We start from the raw sequence: 24290 nt of genomic DNA on the forward strand, positions 1-24290 counted from the left end.
TTGTGCAGTAACTCTAAGGTGTGTGTCCTATGTTAATCCCCCAGAGTTTCCCCCATAGGATAAAGCTCCAGTCACCCACAGTTGTAACTGACTTGATAACACACCCCACACTGACTACCTTTCATGGCGTATTTTCTTCTTCCTCTCCTGGAGTTTATTTTCCCTCCCCATCAAACTACTTTGCTATCATATTCTTGTCTGAGTGTCAGCTTCTGGGAAACCCAAACCAAAACAACTTGTTATCTATTGCACTGGGGACCTCTTGTAGTTGATGGATGTAGTCTAAGAGCACAGACCCAGGAGACAGGCCTAGGTCTAAGCCCAACCTGTACCAACTCACCTTACTTCAGGCATTTTAACTCTCTCTCTCTGCTTCAGTTTCCTTACCTTTAACTTAAAGGATTTTGACTACATTAACATTTCCCAGAATGTGTTCATTGGAAGAACATTCCATGTTTGGAACGTTAATCATTGTTATGGGGAAAAGGTGAAAGAGGAAGGAAGATTCCTGCTCTGTTATACACAGCAGTCTCTATCTACTTCCCAGGATGATGCTGAAGTGGACGTGGAGTGCCTGGCTAAGTGTCTGACACATAGTAGGTGTACAAAAAATGGTGATTGATTTCAAATCCAAAGCAGTTAGCTCATGCTCATATAGAATACATCATCAGTAGGCAGTGATTCTTAACCTGAAGTTCATGTACTCTCTGAAACTGTAATAAAAATTGTACACTCTGTGCTCCTGTGCCTTTTTCTGGGGTGAATCTCTTAGATTTAATTGGATTTTTAGACTCTCTAAAAGATTAAGCCTTAAGCCATGTTGTCTTAAGCCATCTGGTCTTATCAGTTGTTTTAAAACATAGAAGGAAATCATTACTTCCTAGTTTTAATGATCAAACAACAAACACCTATTCATCATCTTATCTCTCTTTTAGGGGAACACCTCAAGTCTTTGTGCAGTGGTATCTCATTAAAATTTCTGAGATATGAATTCAAAATGCGTAAGTGATATACAAATATGAGAATTCAGTTGATATAACAAAAAAAAACAATGGATTAAGAAAATCCTGGGTTCCACTGGGAACTGTATTTGTATTTGAATAGAAACAATTTTTTTTTTTTAATTCTGGCTAGTTTGATGGATATATGCTCTATGTTAGAATGGGGTGGGATAGTCCCTAAACGGATTGGGCTATTGTTGAATATTTCCCCTCCACTCTCCTTTGTCAGAGCAACAGGCAGATCACAGGTCTTGGATTCAAATGTTTTGCTCACCATCAGACCGTTCATTGGATTAATGTGTCCTGGGAAAGGTGCTTATCGTATCTATCTGTGATTCCTCAATAACTAGCACGGTCCTTTCCCATTTGTAAGGCCTTAGCAAAGGTTATCCAGGCTGTTGGGAGATGTGCTGTCATCTCAAACCATGAGTTGTGCACTCTCTCTGAGATGAGTCAACCGCAGGGAGAATGGAACCAACCACTAGAAGTGTTTCCGGCCCCAATTTTCTGAATGTCTCCTCGTGGAGCTTAATCTTTGGTTGTTATTGACAACTGTTGTGACCACATTTGAGAGTGTGTGCAAGGAGCTGTGTGGAGAAGTATGGGGAGGCGGAGAGAAGACAAATTGGCAGGAATTATTTTAAAAGATGCCTGTTTTCCCAGTTACTTAAGTTTACCTGGTTTTGTCGACATCAAGAGAGGTGTTATTTTCTAGTTTTCAAAAAAACAAATTATGCCTCAGTGGAAAGTAAATGTGTTATCATGGGTAAAAGGAAAATATATTGTCAAAATAATTGCTGTGGGAGATAGAATCTGGTTTCAGGAAACATTTTTCAGTTTCTTACAGGCAGAGAATAGTCTTATTAGAACAAACCAACCAACATCATTGGTACAATGGCTTCTGCTCTACTTTCTCTTTATCAGTTAAAGTTTCTAGTTCGGTGTGTCTTCACCTTTTTTGTGAATATGAGGACCCTGTTTAATACATTTTTTAAAATTGAGAACCTTGAAAGCTGGAAGTTGTACTTTTAGTAACTGTTAAAGGGAGAAAATATACAACAGTATTCCAGTTATCTATTGCTACTTAACAAACCACCTCAAATCTAGTGGCTTAAAATAACATTGGTTTGTTTGGCTCATAAATTGGCATTTGGGCAGGGATTGGAAGGGACAGCTCACCTCTGCTCCGCACGGGGAGCTGAGGCAGCTTATAGACTGGGGGTCAGAATCACTGGAGGCCACAGGAACTCACACGACCAGAGGTCGATAGTGACTATAGGACCTCAGTTGGGGCCGTCATCCACAAAACCTATACGTGGCCTCTACCTGTGGTCTCTTTGCTTTCTCGTGGCATGGTGATTGAATTACAAAAGAAAGTGTCCCAAGAGGACTAGGTGTCATCTGTATTGCCTTTTAGGACCTTGGCTCAAAAGTCACATAGTTCATTTCTGCTCCAGTAACAAGCCCACCCAAATTTAATGGGTACGGTGTCAACACTGCATTCTAGGAAGAATGTACGGATCAGAGATACTGTTGTAGCCATTTGGAAAAATATGAGCCTCCACAAGGGGCAAAATGCTCTCAATTTCAGTAATGCTTTAAAATGAACACACGAGCCTATCACCCCTGGCAATGATGCCTCAGGGTCTGGGGATTTCTTACTATAATTGGGCACCTCTGCTCCAGAACAGATACATGTAAAACACGCTCTAATGGGGTCAAAGCAGTTGGCCATAGCTTGAGACCCTGACTATGCTATTTTTCCATCCATGGAGGATGAAACTCCTTGGTCTCTACTGTGCATACCTTCCAGCCCACTCCATATTCTGTTCATTCTGGTCTTCATTTAATCATTCTCCTATGTGTAGTTTATTCCTCATTCAGCCAACAGCATTTTTAAAATATAAAAATACATACCTATTCACAAAGTAACCCAATTCACAAACTAATTCTGGTTCGATCTGCCTACAGAAATAACAACAATAACATAAGCAGCTACAATTCTGAACACTTAAATGCCAGGCACTGAGCTGAGTGCTTTACAGACATTAACTAAATTAACCATCATTGATATAATAAGGCAGTTCAGACATTATCCTATTTTTTAAATTAAAAGAAAAAAACCCTGAAGTTTATCATTAAACTTACCCCAAATCTCAGTTAGTAAATTACAGACAAGTTCTCACAAAGATCTTACTTTTCATCATTATGATGCTATGGGTTCCTGTACAGGATATTTAACGTAACATTCATGGACTTTCCATAGCTGGACCTTATTTTTCTAGTTTCACATGGTAACAGTTTTCTTTCGCACCCATACAACTTATACAACAGTCATCTAGTATTCCTAACTATACACACACTTTTTTTCTTTGTTCATTTGCTTAATGTGTCTTTCTACTCTCCAACCAGCAAAATAGAAATTTCCTGCTTAAATGCCATCTTCTCTAGGAAGTCTTTCCTGACTTCCTGTCCCCTCCTCTGAACTATTATGACACTCAGTACTTTTCTCTGCTAAAACTCCCCTGATGTCATTGAACTTATTTGTCTATCTTTTCCAGAAGGTAATGAGGCCTAGGGTGTGCTGTTTATCTGTGAAGTCTCAAAAACTAACACAGCACTTTGTACCAAGTAGTCACATATTCTGTATGTTGGAACTTCAACTTCCTGCCCTGATGGTGGAACAGATACTACATTAGCCCTCTTTTGGTAAATTAGTATAAAGCTAGACTAATTATATAAAATAACTGTTTTCTGATGTTGAACCAAAGGCAGTGCAGGACTGTGATCTCTGAGAGGTAGGAAACAAACAAGATAATCCCCAATATTGTAATGGCTTTCTGTTTTAAGGCACTTTCCAGACCATAGTACAGAGAAGGGGAGGCAAAACAGAGCACAGTTGCTTAGCAGAGCTAAAATGATAGAGATTAGAATTTGGGGTTACTGAAGCATCTAGAATTTCTGGGACAGGGTAAGAGGGAGAAGGAAGCTATGTACAGAAGGAGCTCTAAAAATGTGCTTAAGGATCCCCTTGAGTCTTTGGCTGAATACTAACCTGTGTATGTGCAGAGAAAAACTGCATGAAGCTAGAGTGAAAATATCTATCAGAGGAAACCAACTACTTGGAACTGCGAGTTAAACAAATACCAGATTTTGCATAAGGCTGAAAGATGTTTGCATTCTGACTAGCCACAGTAGAGACTTTGCTGAAAATCCCAGAAATTCAATAAAACCCATATAAAGGCAACATGTTAGGAATAGAACTAGCCTAACCCTATGGTAATAGTCATTCTAGACCAACTATTTAAAAGACTCTAAAGAAAACTTGAAAGGACTATGTTGGTCCATGAGCAAATTAAATGCCTGCTGCAACAAAGCACTAAACTCTGTTATGAATAAAGATAAAATCCTTCAAAAATATAGTACCCATAATGTCAACCATGCAATACAATTTACTAAGTATATAAATGAGCATAAATACCTGATGTATAATCAAAATAAAAATCAGAAAAATAGAATACAACCAAGAAATGGGAAAGATGCTAAAATTTGCAAACAAGAACTTTAAAACAGCTATTATAATTATATTCAAGAATTTAAAGGAAATATTAACATAGTGAGTGAAGAATAGGAAATCTTCAGAAAGAGAAGGTTAAGACAAGTTTAATTCTAGAACAAAATGGAAGTTCTAGAATTAAAAGTTACATGATTTGAAATTTAAAAATTATGAGATTAACATCAATTAGGCAATGCATAAGAAAGGTTAATAGGGAATACCCTGGTGGTCCAGAGGTTAGGACTCTGTGCTTTCACTGCTAAGGGTGTGGGTTTGGCATCTGGTCAGGAAACTAAGATCCCACAAGCTATGTAACGCAGCCAAAAAAAACCAAACAAACAACTCTAATAAACTTGAAGACAGAACAACAAAGATTATGTACATGGAAGCACATAGAGATAAAATGCTGGGGGAAAGAAAAGTCTCAGGGACAACTGTCCTGTGATACAATATCAAGGGATCTACTGTAAATTTAAGTGACATGAAAAATATAAGCCTACAGATATAAGAAACTCAGTGTACTTCAAGCAAGATAAACACACACACACCCCACACCACGGTCAGAGTGTACTGTAATCAAATCATTATAAACTGATTATGTGTTAAGTAAATGATAAAGAAAAACATCTTAAAAGCAGCTGGATGGAGTTGAGATGGGGAACATATTACCAACAGACAAAGGAACAACTATAAGAATTACCACTTGTGTCTCATCAGAAATAATTCAAACCAGAGAAAATTGGAATAACAGTCATGTCTTATAACTATTATTTCATAACATTTTTTAGTTGACAAAGTACTTTCCCACTCATGCTTTCATATAAGCTTTACAACATTACCCCATGAGACAAACAGGATTAGGATTATTCTTCTCATTTTACAGATGTAGAAAGTAGGCTCAGAGATGTGAATTTGCCCAACAGAGCTAGCACTAAATCCTGGTCTTCAAGGTACCCATGTTATCATCATTGCCGTCACACCGACTGTATACCTCACTTGGGTTGATCTCTGATATGCCTCTCCCTGTGGGCTGACTTTCTGGGTTTGCCTTCTAATTAAAACAGCCATGACACAACAATAATCCCCATTCCTTGCCAAATTCCAACTCCTAGTTTCCTGCCTTCCCAATTCTATGTTACAGCTCTGGACTCTGAGGAGCCAGAATGATCCCTTTAGCCCTTCCCAGGCAAGAAACACAAATGTGAAACCATGGTTTCTTAATCATAGGTCAGCTGCCTCCTTGAGTGGTTCATCTGATTCTGACATACCCCAAATTCTATGTCATACACCAAGCTTGGGCCACTGTAACCCAATAGTCCTCCCACACGAAAGCTTGGCCATCCTCTCATTGGCTCCACCATGTCCCAGCTTCCAGCATGAAATAGAAAAGTTCCTATAAGAGTGACAGTAAAGTTAGTAACAGCAGATCATAGCTAAACTCCTCACATGTTGTCTGTGGGAAAGGAGCATCTTCCTTTGTCTAGTCTCATCCTCTAAATGCCCCATCACCAATCACAAAACTGGATTCACTCAGTATGTGTCCCCTAGAATGCTTTTCAGGACAGAATGAAGCTGAGAGGGTGTGATGCACAGATTTTACCAATTCATAAACCTGGAAGGAAACTTTTCACTTTACAGACACATAATCCAAGATTCTGAGAGAGAAGGTGGCTTGTAGATGGTCACCCAGTGAGCTGGCAGCAGGACTAGGACAAAGACTCTTTCAATTGCTCCCACAGTGTCTCTCCTTTCTCAGGTAAGTTCCAAGATGAGGACGCAATGATTTTGGTTGAGAGATTTTCTCTTAGATGAAGTTCGGATTGAAAGAGGAGAGAATTAGCTGCCCTCTGGTTGAACAGGCTCTATTTCCCAAGAGAAGACCCTACATTTATGTACTCCTGAGGTTTCATTCCTTTGAGGAGGTCTCATTGCATGCTTCTCACCAGCCACCCGTTGTTCTCCCTTGGAAATACATTTGCTGTGTTCCTTTATATTTGCTTGAAATGTGGTTCTCACATATGCAGCTAAACCCTAAAGAATTTGCTGATTCAATTTCTAATTGATCTTTTCCAAGTGTTTTCTACTTCAGAGCCCTCTTCACTCCAATAAGGGTGGTGATAGGAAATTTAGAAGGAGTAAACTCAGTCTTGGGAGCTTCACTGCATTTTTTTAAAAAAGAAAATCAGCACAACCTTTGACAAGCATGTCCCAAGGTTTAATTTCCCCTTAGAATGTCAGAGAAAGTCAGTGTAATGAGCATACATAAAGCCTGTGGCCTTTCTTATAAGGAAATTTCAAGAGGGCCTACCAGCTGCTGGAAGGAAGCAGCACTTTGCTATGTGGCCAAACATACCCCTTGGCATTTCAAGAATCCTTTCTGAAGGGAGGGGAGAGACAGCTCATCTCAGCAACAGATCTGCTGCAGGCAGTAAGAGATCAATGGGGAGTTGGAATGGTGCTTACTATTATTATTAGTATTGCTGTTGTCATTATTATGATCAAGTTGCAAATTCACTTAATGGTAACAACAGGGTCTGGCCCCAAAAAGAGATTCTAAAAAGATGTAATCTCTGCCCAGAAGCCTCATTTTTGAGCCAGATATTTTTCCAGTACTCCATTCTCACAGTCCTCTGGTGCCTGTTGTGGATGTGTCTGCGTGCTCTGACCAGCCTGGCTAGATTCATGTTGATAAACTATGCACACAGAGGAACTGTGTAGCTCACATACACTTTACTGCTGCTTTTGATAAACCAGAGCCTCTTTTTAAGATAATGAGATTTATTGACATAATTATGCATATACTGCTGTCTTCTCAAATAGGATTTAGAGAACATAATAAGATGCCTGGTGTTGGAAGTGACCTCAGAGAGAAAACTACATAGTGTTCGAATTCTGCCCTTCAATCTCTTGCCCATTCTTGAATACTCCTGATGTTGGAGAACTCAGCACCTCTTAAAGCAGTCCATTACTGTCTAGAGAGTTCTGATAGAAAGTTCCTCCCAAATTAGGCATCTGCTAGTCACTTTCTTTCTCCCTTCAGAGAGCAGCATTCTCTGTACAGGAAAGCAGAGGTTTCTCCTTCTCTTTGCACATGGCTCCGCCCTCTCTGCAGGGCTCCCTAGCACTGGGGAGCTCTCTTACTGCTTCTGGCTTCTCTATGGTTGCCCTTCAGTTCCCCTGGTGTCATCTGGAGTTCATGCTCCAGTAAACAGGCTGACGCTTAATACGTCTCCCCAAAGCTTAATGGCTTAAAACAAGATAGAATCATTATTTGTAATGATTCTGAGTGTTGGCTGGGGAGTTGCTCTGCTGGCACCTCCTGGGCTCCCATGGCTGGGCTGGAAGGGGCAAATTGGCATTACTCTTGTGTCTGACCGTTGGTGCTGTCAATGGCCTGGGACTCCTCAGTTCTCCATATGGCCACTCTTTCTTCACTAGGATAAACTGGGTTTCTTAAGTGGTGGTCTCAGACAGTCTTCTGGGGGTGAAAGGCCTAATCTTGAAAATAGCACATTATTTCTGCCATATTTCTATTGGTCAGAGCAAATCACAAAGGCAGCCCAGATGCAGGATGGGCAAACAGGCTCCGCCTCTTGATAGGCTGTGGCACGTTCTTCAGTCTACCAGCCCTCTTTCCGCTGGAACACACAGAAGGTACGTGTACAGAAGGTAGAAAGGAGAGATGGAGCACGAGGGCTTTCCCTTTCTCTCTTGACACTGTTCCTCCATTTTCTCAAGACCAGTATCTCCGGGTTTATGGTTACACAAAAATTTATTTTATAAAGGGTTTCAATGATTTGGGAAGATAATTAGTATAGAGGAAGGAACAAAGTATAATTGCAGCGAATTTGAATATTGCCTTAAATCTCAAAAATGAAGGATCTTAAAGACTTGTGAAGAGCTCTTCTGTGGTCACTTTTCAGACTTTCATTCTGGATCCTTTATTTCAGGTTCAAGAGTTTCCTCTTCCCTCATATCAAGTGTCTCATGGTTCCAAGGTCGATATCCAAAAATTTCCACCTTCACTCCACTTCCTTTTAGGAAACCTTACTTCTTTTTGAAGGAAGAGATTTTCCCCCCTAGATTCTTTGCCCTTTCCTCATATAAAATGACTTAAGTTTTAATCCTATGGTCTTAGCACCCCAAACCCTCACTACAGTTGGCCATCAGCCAAATTTCATAGACAGGCAGTCACAAGATGGATGCTGGTTCCCTGGGGAAGTTGAGTGTGGAGTAGCCTTTTGGAGTTTCCTTTTTTATATCCCCGTGTGAAGGCTGAGGCCGGCAGTTCCTGTTGACAGGGGTCTACTGAAATAAGATCAGATCCCAAGAACAAACATCGGGGGTGTGTGTGCGTGTGTGTGTGTGTGTGTGTGTGTGTGTGTGTGTGTAGACTGAGGATGGTTTGAGTAGAGTGGTCTTTTCTCAATTAAAAATGGAGTTCTCTATAACACAGGAAACTAATTCAATATTCTGTAATAAACCATAATGTAAAAGAATCTGAAAAAGAATATATATACATATATATTCAGTTATATATGTATATAAAACTGAACCACTTTGCTGTACACCAGAAACTAGCAAAACACTATAAATCAACTACACTTCAATTTAAAAAAAAACACCATTAAGTATAATGAAAAAATAATCTACCACTGGTAAACCAACAACAACAACAACAAAAACCAAACCAAAATTACGACAAAAAAATGGAATCAGTGGAACCTCCATTACTAAATGAGAAGTATTTGGTTTCTCTCCTGCTCAGTCTTGGTCCCTGCCAGAATCATAATAGCTGTGCCCCAGACTCTTAATTCACTCGTCCCTACCCCCAGCCACACATGCACACAAACACACCTCTGAAGGGATGTGTGACCCCTCTTACTATATATTGGAAGAAATCCACCTCCTTTTCTCCTGAGGACACACAGACAATTCATTATTTTTTTAACACCTTTATTGGAGTATAATTGCTTTACAATGTTGTGTTAGTTTCTGCTGTATAACAAAGTGAATCAGCTATACGTATACATCTAACCCCATATCCCCTCCCAATTGCGTCTCCCTCCCTCCCTCCCTATCCCATCCCTCTAGGTGGTCATAAAGCACCGACCTGATCTCCCTGTGCTATGCGGCTGCTTCCCACTAGCTATCTGTTTTACATTTGGTAGTGTATCTATGTCAATTTTACTCTCTCACTTCGTCACAGATTACCCTTCCTCCTCCCCACGTCCTCAAGTCCATTCTCTACGTCTGCATCTTTATTCCTGTCCTGCCCCTAGGTTCATCAGAACCTTTTAATTTTTTTTAGATTCCATATATATGTGTTAGCATACAGTATTTGTTTTTCTCTTTCTGACTTACTTCACTCTGTATGACAGACTCTAGGTCCATCCACCTCACTACAAATAACTCGTTTTTTTTATGGCTGCGTAATCTTCCATTGTATATATGTGCCACATCTTCTTTATCCATTCATCTGTCAATGGACACTTAGGTTGCTTCCTTGTCCTGGCTATTGTAAATAGTATTGCAATGAACATTGTGACACATGCTTTTTTTAAGTTATAGTTTTCTCAGGGCAAATACCCAGTAGTGGGATTGCTGGGTCGTATGGTAGTTCTATTTTTTGTTTTTTAAGGAATGTCCATACTGTTCTCCACAGTGGCTGTATCAATTTACATTCCCACCAACAGGGTAAGAGGGTTCCCTTTTCTCCACACCCTCTCCAGCATTTATTGCTTCTAGATTTTTTTTTTTTTTTTTTTTGCGTTACGCGGGCCTCTCACTGTTGTGGCCTCTCCCATTGCGGAGCACAGGCTCCGGACGCGCAGGCTCAGCGGCCATGGCTCATAGGCCCAGCTGCTCCGTGGCATGTGGGATCTTCCCGGACCAGGGCACGAACCCGTGTCCCCTGCATTGGCAGGCGGACTCTCAACCACTGCGCCACCAGGGAAGCCCCACTTGTAGATTTTTTGATGATGGCCATTCTGACTGGTGTGAGGTGATATCTGTTTGTAGTTTTGATTTGCATTTTTCTAATGATTAGTGATGCTGATCATCCTTTCATCTGTTTGTTGGCAATCTGTATATCTTCTCTGGAGAAATGTCTATTTAGGTCTTCTGCGCGGGAGTGTTCCTCCCTCTGCTATATTTTGGAAGAGTTTGAGAAGGACAGGTGTTAACTCTTCTCTAAATGTTTGATAAAATTCACATGTGAAGCCATCTGGTTCTGGACTTTTGTTTGTCAGAGGAGTTTTAAACACAGTTTCAATTTCAGTGCTTGTGATTGGTCTGCTTATATTTTCTATTTCTTCCTGGTTCAGTCTTGGAAGGTTGTGCATTTCTTAGAATTTGTCCATTTCTTCCAGGTTGTCCATTTTATTGGCATATAGTTGCTTGTAGTAATCTCTCATGATCCTTTCTATTTCTGCAGTGTCAGTTGTTACTTTCCCTTCTTCATTTCTAATTCCACTGATGTGATTCTTCTCCCTTTTTTTCTTGATGAGTCTGGCTAGTGGTTTATCAATTTTGTTTATCTTCTCAACGAATCAGCTTTTAGTTTCATTAATCTTTGCTATTGTTTCCTTCATTTTTTTCTTTTATTTCTGATCTGATCTTTATGATTTCTTTCCTTCTGCTAACTTTGGTTTTCTTTTGTTGTTGTTTTTCTTCTTCTTTCTCTAATTGCTTTAGGTGTAAGGTTAGGTTGTTTATTTGAGATGTTTCTTGTTTCTTGAGGTAGGATTGTATTGCTATAAACTTCCCTCTTAGAACTGCTTTTGCTGCATCCCATAGGTTTTGGGTCATCTGGTTTTCATTGTCATTTGTTTCTAGGTATTTTTTGATTTCCTCATTGATTTCTTCAGTGATCTCTTGGTTACTTAGTATTGTTTAGCCTCCATGTGTTTGTATTTTTACAGTATTTTTCCTGTAATTGATATCTAGTCTCATAGCGTTATGGTCAGAAAAGATACTTGATACAATTTAAAGTTTCTTAAATTTACCAAGGCTTGATTTGTGACCCAAGATATGATCTATCCTGGAGAATGTTCCATGAGCACTTGATAAGAAAGTTTATTCTGTTGTGTTTGGATGGAATGTCCTTTAAAAATCAATTAAGTCCATCTGGTTTAATGTGTCACTTAAAGCTTGTGTTTCCTTATTTATTTTCATTTTGGATGATCTGTCCATCGGTGAAAGTGGGGTGTTAAAGTCCCCTACTTTGATTGTGTTACTGTCGATTTCCCCGTTTATGGCTGTTAACATTTGCCTTATGTATTGAGGTGCTCCTATGTTGGGTGCATAAATATTTACAATTGTTGTATCTTCTTCTTGGATTGATCCCTTGATCATTAGGTAGTGTCCTTCTTTGTCTCTTGTAATAGTCTTTATTTTAAAGTCTATTTTGTCTGATATAAGAATTGCTACTCCAGCTTTCTTTTCATTTCCATTTGCATGGAATATATTTTTCCATCCCCTCACTTTCAGTCTGTATGCATCCCTAGGTTTGAAGTTGGTCTCTTTTAGACAGCATATATTTGGGTCTTCTTCTTGTATCCATTCAGCCAGTCTATGTCTTTTGGTTGGAGCACTTAATCCATTTACATTTAAGGTAGTTATCAATATGTATGTTCCTATTACCATTTTCTTAATTGTTTTGGGTTTGTTATTTTAGGTCTTTTCCTTCTCTTGTGTTTCCTGCCTAGACAAGTTCCTGCAGCATGTGTTGTAAAGCTGGTTTGATGGTGCTGAATTCTCTTAGCTCTTGCTTGTCTGTAAAGTTTTAATTTCTCCATTGAATCTGAATGAGATCCTTGCTTGGTAGAGTAATCTTGGTTGTAGGTTTTCGCCTTTCATCACTTTAAATATATCCTGCCACTCCCTTCTGGCTTGCAGAGTTTCTGTTGAAAGATCAGCTGTTAACCTTATGGGGATTCCCTTGTATGTTATTTGTTGCTTTATCGTTCCTACTTTTACTATTTTTTCTTTGTATTTATTTTTTGATAGTTTGATCAATATGTGTTTCTCCTTGGATTTACCCTGTATGGGACTCTCTGCGCTTCCTGGACTTGATTGACTATTTCCTTTTCCATATTAGGGAAGTTTTCAACTATAATCTCTTCAAATATTTTCTCAGTCCCTTTCTTTTTCTCTTCTTCTTCTGGAATCCCAATAATTCGAATGTTGGTGCATTTAATGTTGTCCCCTAGGTCTCTGAGACTGTACTCAGTTCTTTCCATTCTTTTTTCTTTATTCTGCTCTGAGGTAGTTATTTCCACTATTTCATCTTCCAGGTCACTTATCCGTTCTTCTGCCTCAGTTATTCTGCTATTGATTCCTTCTAGTGAATTTTTAATTTCATTTATTGTGTTATCTTTTTTTTTTTTTTTTTTTTGCTCTTTAGTTCTTCTAGATCCTGTTAAACATTTCTTGTATTTTCTCCATTCTATTTCCAAGATTTTGGATCATGTTTACTATCATTACTCTGAATTCTTTTTCAGGTAGACTGCCTATTTCCTTTTCATTTGTTTGATCTGGTAGGTTTTTACCTTACTCCTTCATTTGCAGCACATTTCTCTGTCTTTTCATTTTGTTTAATTTACTGTGTTTGGGGTCTCCTTTACACCGGTTGTGGGTTCCTAGTTCCCACTGTTTTTGGTGTCTGCCCCCAGTGGGTGAGGTTGGTTCAGTGGGTTGTGTAGGTATCCTGGTGGAGGGGACTGGTGCCTGTGCTCTGGTGTGTGGGGCTGGATCTTGTCTTTCTGGTGGCAGGGCTGTGTCCGGTGGTGTGTTTTGGGGTGTCTGTGAACTTAGAATGATTTTAGACAGCTTCTCTGCTAATGGGTGGTGTTGTGTTCCTGTCTTACTAGTTATTTCACATGTGGTGTCCGGCACTGGATCTTGCTGGCCACTGGGTGGAGCTGGGTCTTAGCATTGAGACGGAGATCTCTGGGAGAGCTCTAGCCGATTGATATTACGTGGGGCCGGGAGGTCTCTGGTGGTCCAATGGCCTGAACTCAGCTCTCCCACCTCAGAAACTCAGGCCTGACACCAGACTGGAGCACCAAGACCCTGTCAGCCACACGGCTGTGTGTATGACTGTTGTCTCCTTTTCTTCACATCCCAGAGCTCTTTACTCAAAAAAGGTGACCGGGTTCAGCTTAGATACAGAAACACCTGGCATGCGGCCCAGAGGGCAGAAGTGGTTTCAGACAATTCATTTTTATGAGAGGTTTTCATGTATTTCAAGATAATTACCATGTCCTTCACAAGTCTATTCTCTTAGCTAAATACTGAGGCTGGCTTAATAAATTGTTATCTGACAAATGCCACTTTATTGATTCAAAAAATATAAGAAAATATATTTATGAGAAAAATTCACACTCGTTTCTATTGTAGATATTTGTCATGCATTTAGCAGAAATCCAAAATGTTAGACACAGGATATGGATAGTGGATGAGATACTGAACATAAAGTGTTAAATCACTAATTCTGTTTCTATTTCTCTTCTTCTGTGTCTAGCACCTACTCAGAAAAGACAGGAATGAAAGAAGACTGTAGAAAATATCCTATATTTAATCTAATAATTCTTTTCACTAAACAAGTCCTACAAATTCATTTAATAAGTGTTTAATAATATTTAGTAATATTTATTAATCACTTACTATATATCAGTCACTGCACATCTGACACCTAGAAAACCCTTGGTAAATGCCTGTTGGGTGAAGTAAAGGGATCACTTAATTGATATAACTCTGCAAAGTAAAAATTATCCCCATTTTCTAGATGAGGAAATTGGAATTTGGGGAGGTTGAGTGTGCCAAATTCTTACAATTAAGAAGGACAGAGCCCAGGTTCTTCTTCTCATTCGACTCAGTGCATGCCTGTCCTGGGCACTGGGGGATATGGGGTAGAAACATTACATGAGCTTCCTCCTTTGTTCTCACCTTCTGCATGTGAGGAGGAGAAGCCAGGGCTCAATTCAAGGAGGAGGGGAGCACTGAGCTGGTCCTGGAAAAACAGTGGCAAAGGAGGCACAGGAAGGGACACTGACAGGGAGGGACTTAAGAACCAAGATAAGGAGAGAGGAATGTGCTGGGTGCTCAGCAGGTACTGAGAGGACCACTCCGGCCAGACGAGGGAGGACTCATTTTGGGTGTGTGTGGAGGTTGGTTTGGAATTCCGTGTTAGTTTGACTATAGCTTTTGATGGAGCTGGACCATGGAGAGCCTTGAATAACAAATTAAGAAGGCTTTTTACTATGGATTAGCCAAGGCCAAGAGCACTGACGGGCCATGTTTCCAGAGATGTAGATAAGCCTGTTCAGGGAAAATTCTTTCTTCCTGTTGACGTTAGACAAGTTCTGGCCTGGCCTTTCTTCACCACTGCAATGGTAAACTGGAGATTTATGGGATTGAGAATATAAAAAGAGACTAGCTCCTTTGACCTGCTTACTTGCCACTAGAACTGGGAAAACATCAGTTCTCCACATGGTGCCTAGCATATACTTTCCTTGGGAGTCCCTAGAAATGTTTAGCAACAGAATTCAAAGATGCTGGATCCTGTAGCCCAGACATTTAATTCTTAATCTTTCCTTCATCCTAAGTCCAACATGAGGGAGCCAGTGAATATTTTTAGCAGAATTGTCACTTGAAGATAAGCAGTATGAGGGAACGTTAATCTTGGCCTCATGGCTCAGCATGGCTCAGAGAGACCCAGGAGGAAGGGAGACCGAGTGGGAGACATTTCACTAGTTCTCACAAGTGGTGGGCAGGTTGTCCAGGAAATCTGAAAAATTCGTTCATCCCTTTCCTCATTCAGTTACTTGTTTATTCACTCAACAGATATGTAGAGAAAACCCACCCATGTACTAGGCGGTGAGTGGGTTAAAGCTCTGAAAACCAGGGGTGAACAAAAGAGACATAATTCCTGTACTCAAATAATTTACAGTGTCTTTTCTAAACTAATCATCCTAATGTTGTTATCCAGTATTTCAGTGTTTTAGGGTGATGGGATATTACAGAATTCAAGACATCCAGCAAAGGATGAAGATATTTGACTACATAGTGATCTCCCTGAACCTAGAGGCAATTTCTGCACCTAGTAGGAGTTTGACAAATTTCTACTAAAACATAAGAATCTAGAATTCATGTTTATAGGTATGTGCATCTGAACCTGAGACTTTTTACTGGGATTGGTATTGAAAGGAATCAAAAAAGAAAGTAGGGAGATATTTTTCTTCCTTCTTCTGGAGCAAAAACAATGTGGGATAGAGCAACCATAGGCCAAGTCCTCTCAGGAATACTGAGGAATACAAAGCACCGTGATAGCTCTTTCACCAAAAAACAAACAAACAAACAAAAAGTCACCCTTTAGGTTTAACCTGATTGCAAAGTCAAGCAAGCATGAGACTGGTTTCTTTTTTTTTAATTTTTATTTTATATTGGAGTACAGTTGATTAGCAATGTTGTGTTAGTTTCAGGTGTACAGCAAAGTGATTCAGTTATACATATACATGTATCTATTCTTCTTCAAATTCTTTTCCCATTTAGGTTGTTACATAATATTGAGCAGAGTTGAGACTGGTATCTTTTTGTGCTAGGTGTGGTGATGTAACTGACTCAGACAAGAAGAAATGATCTTAAGAAGTTCACCACCAGGAGGATGGTAGTACAAGGTACACTTGCAGTAATCAGCTTATTTCTTCAGTTTACGCCTCCATCCTCATCATGTAATTGTACCAGTCCCTTCTCAAAATCTCGTGATATTGTTTGTGAGATAATTTAACATGTTGCTATGTAAACTTTCTGAGCCTCAGTTTCCCCATTTCTAACACTATGATATTTTTGAAGGGCACTGTAAGACTGAAATGATACCTCACAAGCAATCTGCCAAACATAGTACCTGGCACCTGACTGGAACCTAATACTTACCTCATACCATCACGTCTAGGAAAAGTAAAATACTTTTTTAAAAAGTCTGGGTTTTTTTTCCTCCTCACATTTTGTGAGAGAAGTTTGGCAAAAAACATAGGAAATAATTATTAACGTTTTCCTCAGTCAGGTTTGAAGTTCCTGAAATGACTCATCCCAGGATTGGTGGGAAGCTCAAAGGAGGTGGCTCAAAGGAGGTGGCGCATAGGAAGAAAGCCCCTTGTCAACTATTAAGTACCCTGCACACCTGAAGAGCCAGCTTAGGCCTGAGGGGCCTGGTGCCTGCCTTTGTACAGGAATGCCGGTGTCCCGAAGGCCAGCGTCACTGGGTGGAGGAGGCCCTCGTTATCCGGACGGGATGCCTGCTAATGAGAACCGCAAGCAGCCACGAAGAGGATTTCCAGTGTACGGCCTTCTTCTGACTCCAATTTGTGCAGCCTACGCTGCTCTGCTTCGGGGAGCCCAGGCTCCAGAGGCCCTTAATAGCCAAAGTCACCCAGCGAAACCCTGCCCACCTCCAGCCAGCGTGGCTGACTGCCCCAGAGAACATAAATGACGATAATCCCTTCGCAAATGAGGAGAGACACTTCTCATTAACAACTTGGGGCGGACGACCCAGGGCTGAGCAGAAAAGCAGGATGCAGACAGGGCGGCCTTGCGGCTGCTGCTGTTCTCACCACTTCCTGGCCCCGTCACGGGGCGGCCTCGCGGAAGCTGTCTCCAGGGGCGCTTGCAGGAGGAGTAGAGGCAAATCCTTACAGAGCTTTCTGATACCAACTCCACCACGTGTGTTTTCTCAACTGTAGACCTGAGGCTACATTACAAACCTCCACTTAAATGTAGGCTCGGAGGAGAAGCCATCTCTGAATGCATTCATTTCCTCTTTTCCTTTCTCAAAAGAAAACCAAAAACCAAAATGCCACTTGTATTTATTCATTATTCCAACTATTATTACTCTTCTAGGGTAGAGATTGGTTCTCAAAGCTTAGTGTACATCAAAATCACCTGAAAACACTATAAACAACAGGGCCCCTACCTCCATTGCACCCTGCAAACCTATGGACATCAGGGGTTCTGAATTTTAACCAGTTTCCCAGGTGATTCTGATGTAGATGGTTCTTAGACCACACTTTGAAATACACTATTCTGAACACAGAAACTATTTCAGGGGGTGTTAAAACTGTAAGAGACTTCAAGGATAGCTAGAACAACCTCTTGCTCTACAAATGAGACAGCATCATGTCACAGATAAAAGCACAGACTCTACCAAACTGCCACGTTAAATTCCTGGCTTGGCCTCTTACACGCAGTTATGATTTGGAGCAAGTTACTTTAATTCTCTGAGCTTCAATTTTCTCATCTATAAAATGGAGATAATATAAAATGGGGATAATTACATACCTCACAAGAGATTCTGGAGGATTAAAAAATTAATATAGGCAAAATATTGAGAAAGTGCCTGGCACATAGTAAACATTCAAAGGATATTATTTACATCATTCACAATTCAGAGAAACAGAACCACTTCAAGCGGTATAGAATGAGGAATACATTACGAAGATTAGGCCACACGCAATTGTGGGAGCTGATTATGTTGGCTATTTAAAGCTGTAGTTTCTGAATCTGGTGCTGGGTCTGAAGTCAGCAGGGCTAGAAATGTAGAAGGAAAGATAGACATAAAGTAGAGATACCAAGAACAGACTAGAACCTGTTAAGAATTAGCTGGAACATCATCTGTCTCTCATCCCCTTCAATCCCTATGATGCTGTTGACCTACACGATGAGCTGGCACCCGGCATCACAGAGTAACACCTGTGTTTGGCCCAGGACTCAGGGAAGCTGAAGGCAGGGATCCGGCAGAAGCTGGAGCGGATGAAGGCCTGACTGTATCCCATACCAATCAAGTAAGCGGGCAGACCAGTGACAATGTGCATGAGTTCCAACAGTGCCTGCCTTATTGACCTTCAGAGTGGAAAAATTTAAAAAAGCCCTCCTTTATGTCCCCCTTCCAAAACTCTCATGACCCTAACTTGAAACACTAACTTGTGGTCAACTCCAACTTGGAATCATATAGAGAGGGGAATTCCAACTGTAACTCAGAATTCTAACCCTAACTTGGAACCATATAGAGATGAGAATTCTATGATTTGTAGTTTCAACTTAGAGAAACTGATACAACACAAATCACATTATCAATTTATCTTACTACTCATCAGAAAATGGAAGACAGAGAAAGAAAGTAACTTAAGGTCACACAGAAAATCTGTAGGAGAAGACTGACAAGGGCCTGGGCCTATTCTTTTCTACTTCTGTCCTTCAGGCCTCCTGGTTACTGCAAAGATCTTAAGAGCGTGTCCATCTGCATGTCCTTTGGACCTTCAGACAGAAGGCTCACGGGGGTAATGGATCCAATTCAATAATATGTTTACTGAGGGCCTGCTAGGTGCCTGGTACTCTGTCCCTAGGTAGGGAGGAGTCCTTACCCTCAGACTGCTCACAGAGAAGACAACTGCATCAGTAAAGACAACAGAAGTCTGAAGAGACACATGCTTCAGGAGAGAAACAATGGTAGTGTTTTGGGATGGAGCTTGATGAAAAATGGGATCTCAAGATAACATCAGAGATTTTTGCTTAATATCCAAAGTTCAAAGTCTAGCTCCTACTTCTCCACTCTCTTATCCCTCAATACTCTGCCCTGGTGAAGCAGGACATATGGTTTGTTGGAACTGAGGGGCTTCCAGTATGCAGTGCTAAAACTAGAAAGTCTCTAGCAAACTGGGATAAGCTGGTCACCTTAAGGCCCAACAAAAGAGTGACTTACCCAAGGGAAACAACAAGTAAGTAGCAAAACCAGCTTTGGAATCAAGTATAGTACAATCTTCTCTTCGCTATTATGACCCTGTAACTCTAAGCTCAACAAGCCCAAGAACCTCTCATAAGCAATTAGCAAGCCAGTAAAAGGAATCAAGACTTTCCAGCTACCCTCAACTTTCCTCAGAACTTCCTGAACTTCTATTCCCGCTTGGATTCTGAAATCTTTTTAACTCTTGTCTGTTTTCCCCCAGTGTATTAAAGCCCATTGGACTTGGTTTGGTGTTAGGTCTCTGTGGATTTTACTTTGGCTTTTTCACTGACTTTGGCTTTGCTGTTGCCTTCCTGATTCTTCCCAAATAAGAAAACCTAGAGGAGGACACCCATACTCAAAGCACCCAGGACTGCCAAGACAGAAGGACCTTGAACAGAAAAGAAGGTAGTGGAGGCCATGTTTGGTTTCCGGTGCTGAGACTACCACTTAAAAAATTCTCCAGTTCTTTGGCTGAAAAGTTTGAAATAATCAGGGGTGCTTATCAAGACCTTTAGCTTTCACCATACAAACCTCATATCAGATGAATCACCTTCCGGATCTACCAACCACGGTCTTTATTTGGCTTGCACAACTAAAATTAGCAGCCCATTCACAATCCATAATGGCTGGGGAATTATCTCATACACATGGGACAAAGGAGAGGGATCTGAAGAGGGGCCTCTTCCCTAAGTCTCATCCATGAGATTCTTCTCATTAAAGAGGCGCTCTCAAGCATCCAATTTGCCGCAATTATAGCAATCAAAAAAGCATTCAGCCTCCTTCCGCACCTGACAAGCCAGCTCATGCATTCTCTCCAACGGTGGTGGGATGGAAGCCAATGCAGCTCCCATCCCCCTGGTTCCAGCTATAGCCATCAATCCCACCCAACTCCCATCCTCACAGCTGGAGTTGGTTCACAGTCCAACAGACTCTGTCATGTTGACACTACTATGGTAGACCTGTGGCTGCCCCGACCCACCAGGGTTCATGGTTCTCCAGAGAAAGAGGCCAATTAGCCCTTGATGTGGGCTTATATATCTCTATACTCAAAGGCTGGAAGTGAACTTATTATAGGCAACCTCCTCCATTTTATAAGTTTCTAAGGGCTGATAAAGAAGTTCCCGTTGTGATAACAGGTGCAGGTGTAGCGCCTTGGAGAAGCTCGGGCTCGTCTGATTGCTGCATTGTGCCAGCCTCCATGGCACTTGAATGGGAGCTTTGTGAGTATACAATCTCCCCAGATTGCAGGGACCGGCTGCTGCTGGTGGCGGAGTGCAGGTCTGTTGATTAAAGGCCCATTAACAAAGCGCAAATAACTCTCAACTTCCTCTTCTCACCTGCTTCTCTGTTTTAGTCTAATGGCTCCTGGGGGAGCTGAAAATGTTATTTAATTATTCCTAACCCCCACAATGCTGCTACAATGACTCCTTCTAGAGCATGCCATCCCCAGCAAGGCATCTGTAAACATACTTATGAACTGCTCCAGGCTTGCTAATAGATGTAAGAAGTCTGCAGCCACTCCGAACAGTCAGGCTGGTATTGAGTCATGTACGTGGACCACCTCTGTGCTACTCCCTTGAAACACTCTGGCTGCCCCATGCACGTTTCCGTCTATCTACCTTCAAGGCCAGGTGACCACAGCCCTTGGGTTATTGCTCACCATGTGTCTCTCAATCTCCACTGAGAGTCTTTGGAAAACAATATGCAAGTGTTTATTGTTGTTAAGTGTGGTCACTGAGCCCAGTGGGACATTCTCTCACCTTTTCTCAGTGTCTGTAAAGTGGGGATAATGGGGATAACCAGAGCTTCTTCAAAGGGTTGTTATGAGTCCCCAATTAGATAATGTCTGCAGAATACGTAATGCTCAATTGAGTCGGTGCTCAATTAAAGGTTGCTATTATTTCATTATTGTTTCTGTCATATCAACTGTTAGCTTTTTAAATAACTTTCTCCAGAATGTCTCCCAATCTGATAAGTTCTCCTCGAGCAGGGCACTTCTAGATTTTCCTATTTTCCATACAATTTACCAGGCAGCTAGAATGTGGCACGAGCACTTGTGTGGGAGTCAGAAGCCTCAGGCTGGAGCCCTGGCCCTGCCCATCCCTCTCCCTGGTTATCTACCATTAGGTGTCCTTTTATCTCCTCTGTGCCCTCACTCTTCCTTCCCTCCTTAAATACCTTAAAAAAACACCCACCTCCTTGGCCTCACCTACTAAAATCCCACCCCTTCTTCCAGCTCAAACCAAATGCCCCACCTTCCAGAATTCCTCCTCTGGTTGTACCAGTCTACACTGGCCTCTTTGCCCAGACTTCTCGTCCCTTTGTCTTAGCACCACAAAGCTTAGTAACTAATTGCTTTTTATTGTTTTTTTTTTTTTGCAGTACGCGGGCCTCTCACTGTTGTGGCCTCTCCCGTTGCGGAGCACAGGCTCCGGACACGCAGGCTCAGGGGCCATGGCTCATGGGCCCAGCCGCTCTGCGGCATGTGGGATCTTCCCGGACCGGGGCACGAACCCGCGTCCCCAGCATCGGCAGGCGGACTCTCAATCACTGCGCCACCAGGGAAGTCCCATAATTGCTTTTTAAAAGCCTCACTTTAATATAGAAAAAATACAATCTCTACCTTTTTGCAAAATCTTTTCCCCTACTCTTTTCTACATTTATACAGCTCTTTAGGGCAAAGATTGACAATAAGTGGCCCAGTGGCCAAATCTGGTTTGCTTTCTCATTTTGTCTGGCCTAGAGATAAGAATGGATTTTGTATTTTAAATGGTTGAAAGAAACCAAAAGACAAATAATATTTCATGACATATGAAAATTATATGAGGTTGCAACTTCAGCATCCATAAATAAAGTTTTATCAGGACACAACCACACCCATTGTTATGCATTGTTTACAACTGCCTGCACACTACAAGGGCAGAATTGATCAGCTGCAACAGACACTGTAAGATCCATAAAGTTTGAATTATTTACTCTCTGGCCCTTCACAGAGAGTTTACTGACCCTTGCTTTAAAGTATAAAACCCCCTTCACATTTGCACATTCATTTGGTTCTTGTTATAGGCCTATTGTAACATCTCCATTATCAGGAGCTCAGAGAAGTGAAGCCACTTGTCCAAGACATCACAGCTTTAAGATGGCAGAGCGGGTAGTCTCCAGCCCACTCTCCTGACCACACATAAACCTGCATCACTCTTTAAGCCAGCCAACATGGAGGAAACTCTTTTGCCTTATTATCCATTCTCTACCACATGCCTCACTTAGTGTCTCCAAGGAGCTCCCTCCAGAAATCTGGGCATGAGGAACTGTGACCTTGTATCAGTGGCTCCCCAGTCTCTCTGAAATGGGGTGTAATTGTTAGCAAATGAAAGTTATCAATAACTGGTAAATGGCCTCTGCTCTTGGGTGGTGCTGGAGCTAACTGAGTCCACAAGGGCTGCATCCTGCCAGCCATAACTCCTTCCTTGGCTGACTCTGATATGGTTTAATTAGGGAGAGGTCATGTGTTGCTGGTGACCACTGATTACCAGCAAAATGTACATATGAGCAGCAGCTAGTCTTTGGGAAGCACAGATGGAGATTCTGGCCCCCATCCAAGCCATTCTCAGGGCCTGCCCCACCCCCTTTCCTAATCTGCTGTCTTCCCCCTTCTCCCGAGCTCCTGTGGTGGGTGCTCACTGGCTGTTCTTAGTTTCTCCCTCATTGGCCCTTGGTTTTAGACACAATCTTTCCCTAGGGATCCATCTCATCTTTTCCAGTGACTTAGGGTGAGTTACTTACCCTCACTGAGCTCAGTGTCCTCATATACTGAATTGGGATGATACCTCTACTTCCAGCATAGTTGATATGATCACACGTGATAATTTATGCAAGGTGCACTTAGCAGAGTGCCTGGCATATCAGCTGGACTCAATAAGTGATAGTACAGTGGTACTACTGTGTCTTTGTTTTGAGTCTCAATAAAGGTAGGTACTAAACCTCATCCCAGGAGTCTATTTCTTCTCCCAGGAGATTTATAACTTGGGCAAAACCTTCCCTCTATCCTTGCCCTCCAGTTCCCAAGTTCCCTGACATTTCCTCATAGCTCACTTGTCACGAAAGCCAGGAATGTCTGTTGATATGACTTCTGCCCTGGAGAGGGGGTGCTGGTTCTGGACCAGAGCTGAGGCCCCTCAAGGGTAATGCCAGGTGCCCTCCATGGTCCCTCCATGGGGCCACAAACCAGGGTTCCCGGGTTCTCACTAGAAAGTACCTTCCTAAGGCTGCATGGAGTGCCCGCGAATGGAGCTGAAACCACCTACTACTACTTCTCTGGAGACTCCCATTTGGGTAATACGTAGTATATTAGAGTGCTCCAGAGAAACAGAACTAACAGGATATGTATACACAGAAAAACAGATTTATTATAAGGAATTGGCTCACACAATCATGAAGGCTGGTGAGTCTGAAAAATAGTGTGGACTAACAGGTTTAAGACCTAGGAGACCTGATAGTGCAATTCCAGTCCAAAGGCTGGCAGCCTGGAGACCCAGACAGGCTGACGGTGCAGATGAAGTCTGAAGGCAGTCTGCTAGAGAATTCCCTCTTGCTCCAGGAGACTAGCTTTTTGGTTCTATTCAGGCCTTTCAGCTGATTGGGTGAGACCCACCCACGTTATGGAGGGTAATCTGCTTATTCAAAGTTCGCTGATTAAATGTTAATCCCATCAAAAAAACCCTTCCAAATTGACATAAAATTAACCACCACAGACAGCATGTATAAATACTGTATTATCTTTCTCTGACAATTCCAATTTTGTCTGACATTCTAAACTAGTGTATTTTAGGAGGTAAAGCAGTTGGAGAGCCACATGATGTTTCTCTTTCCAGAGTGGTTGAATAATAGTAATATACCCTCTGGGGGGAGTGGTGTAAAATAGTCTCAACTGTATAGAGCATTTTTCAGTCCA

General features: G+C 41.5%; 1 long non-coding RNA gene across 2 annotated transcripts; it reads left to right on the forward strand.

Moving 5' to 3' along the window:
- Window positions 1–5995: 5995 nt before the first annotated feature.
- On the forward strand, window positions 5996–19583 carry LOC117312146 (uncharacterized). 2 transcript variants are annotated; one of them, XR_004526348.2, is made up of 3 exons: window positions 5996–6313; window positions 16164–16238; window positions 16621–19583. It is a non-coding gene; the product is annotated as an uncharacterized lncRNA (long non-coding RNA). The 2 variants fall into 2 exon arrangements; XR_012331424.1 differs by having other exon boundaries at window positions 16625–19583.
- The last annotated feature ends 4707 nt before the right edge of the window (window positions 19584–24290 follow it).

The sequence above is a fragment of the Tursiops truncatus genome, chromosome 4 (assembly GCF_011762595.2).
Source record: "Tursiops truncatus isolate mTurTru1 chromosome 4, mTurTru1.mat.Y, whole genome shotgun sequence".
NCBI classification, from domain to species: domain Eukaryota; kingdom Metazoa; phylum Chordata; class Mammalia; order Artiodactyla; family Delphinidae; genus Tursiops; species Tursiops truncatus.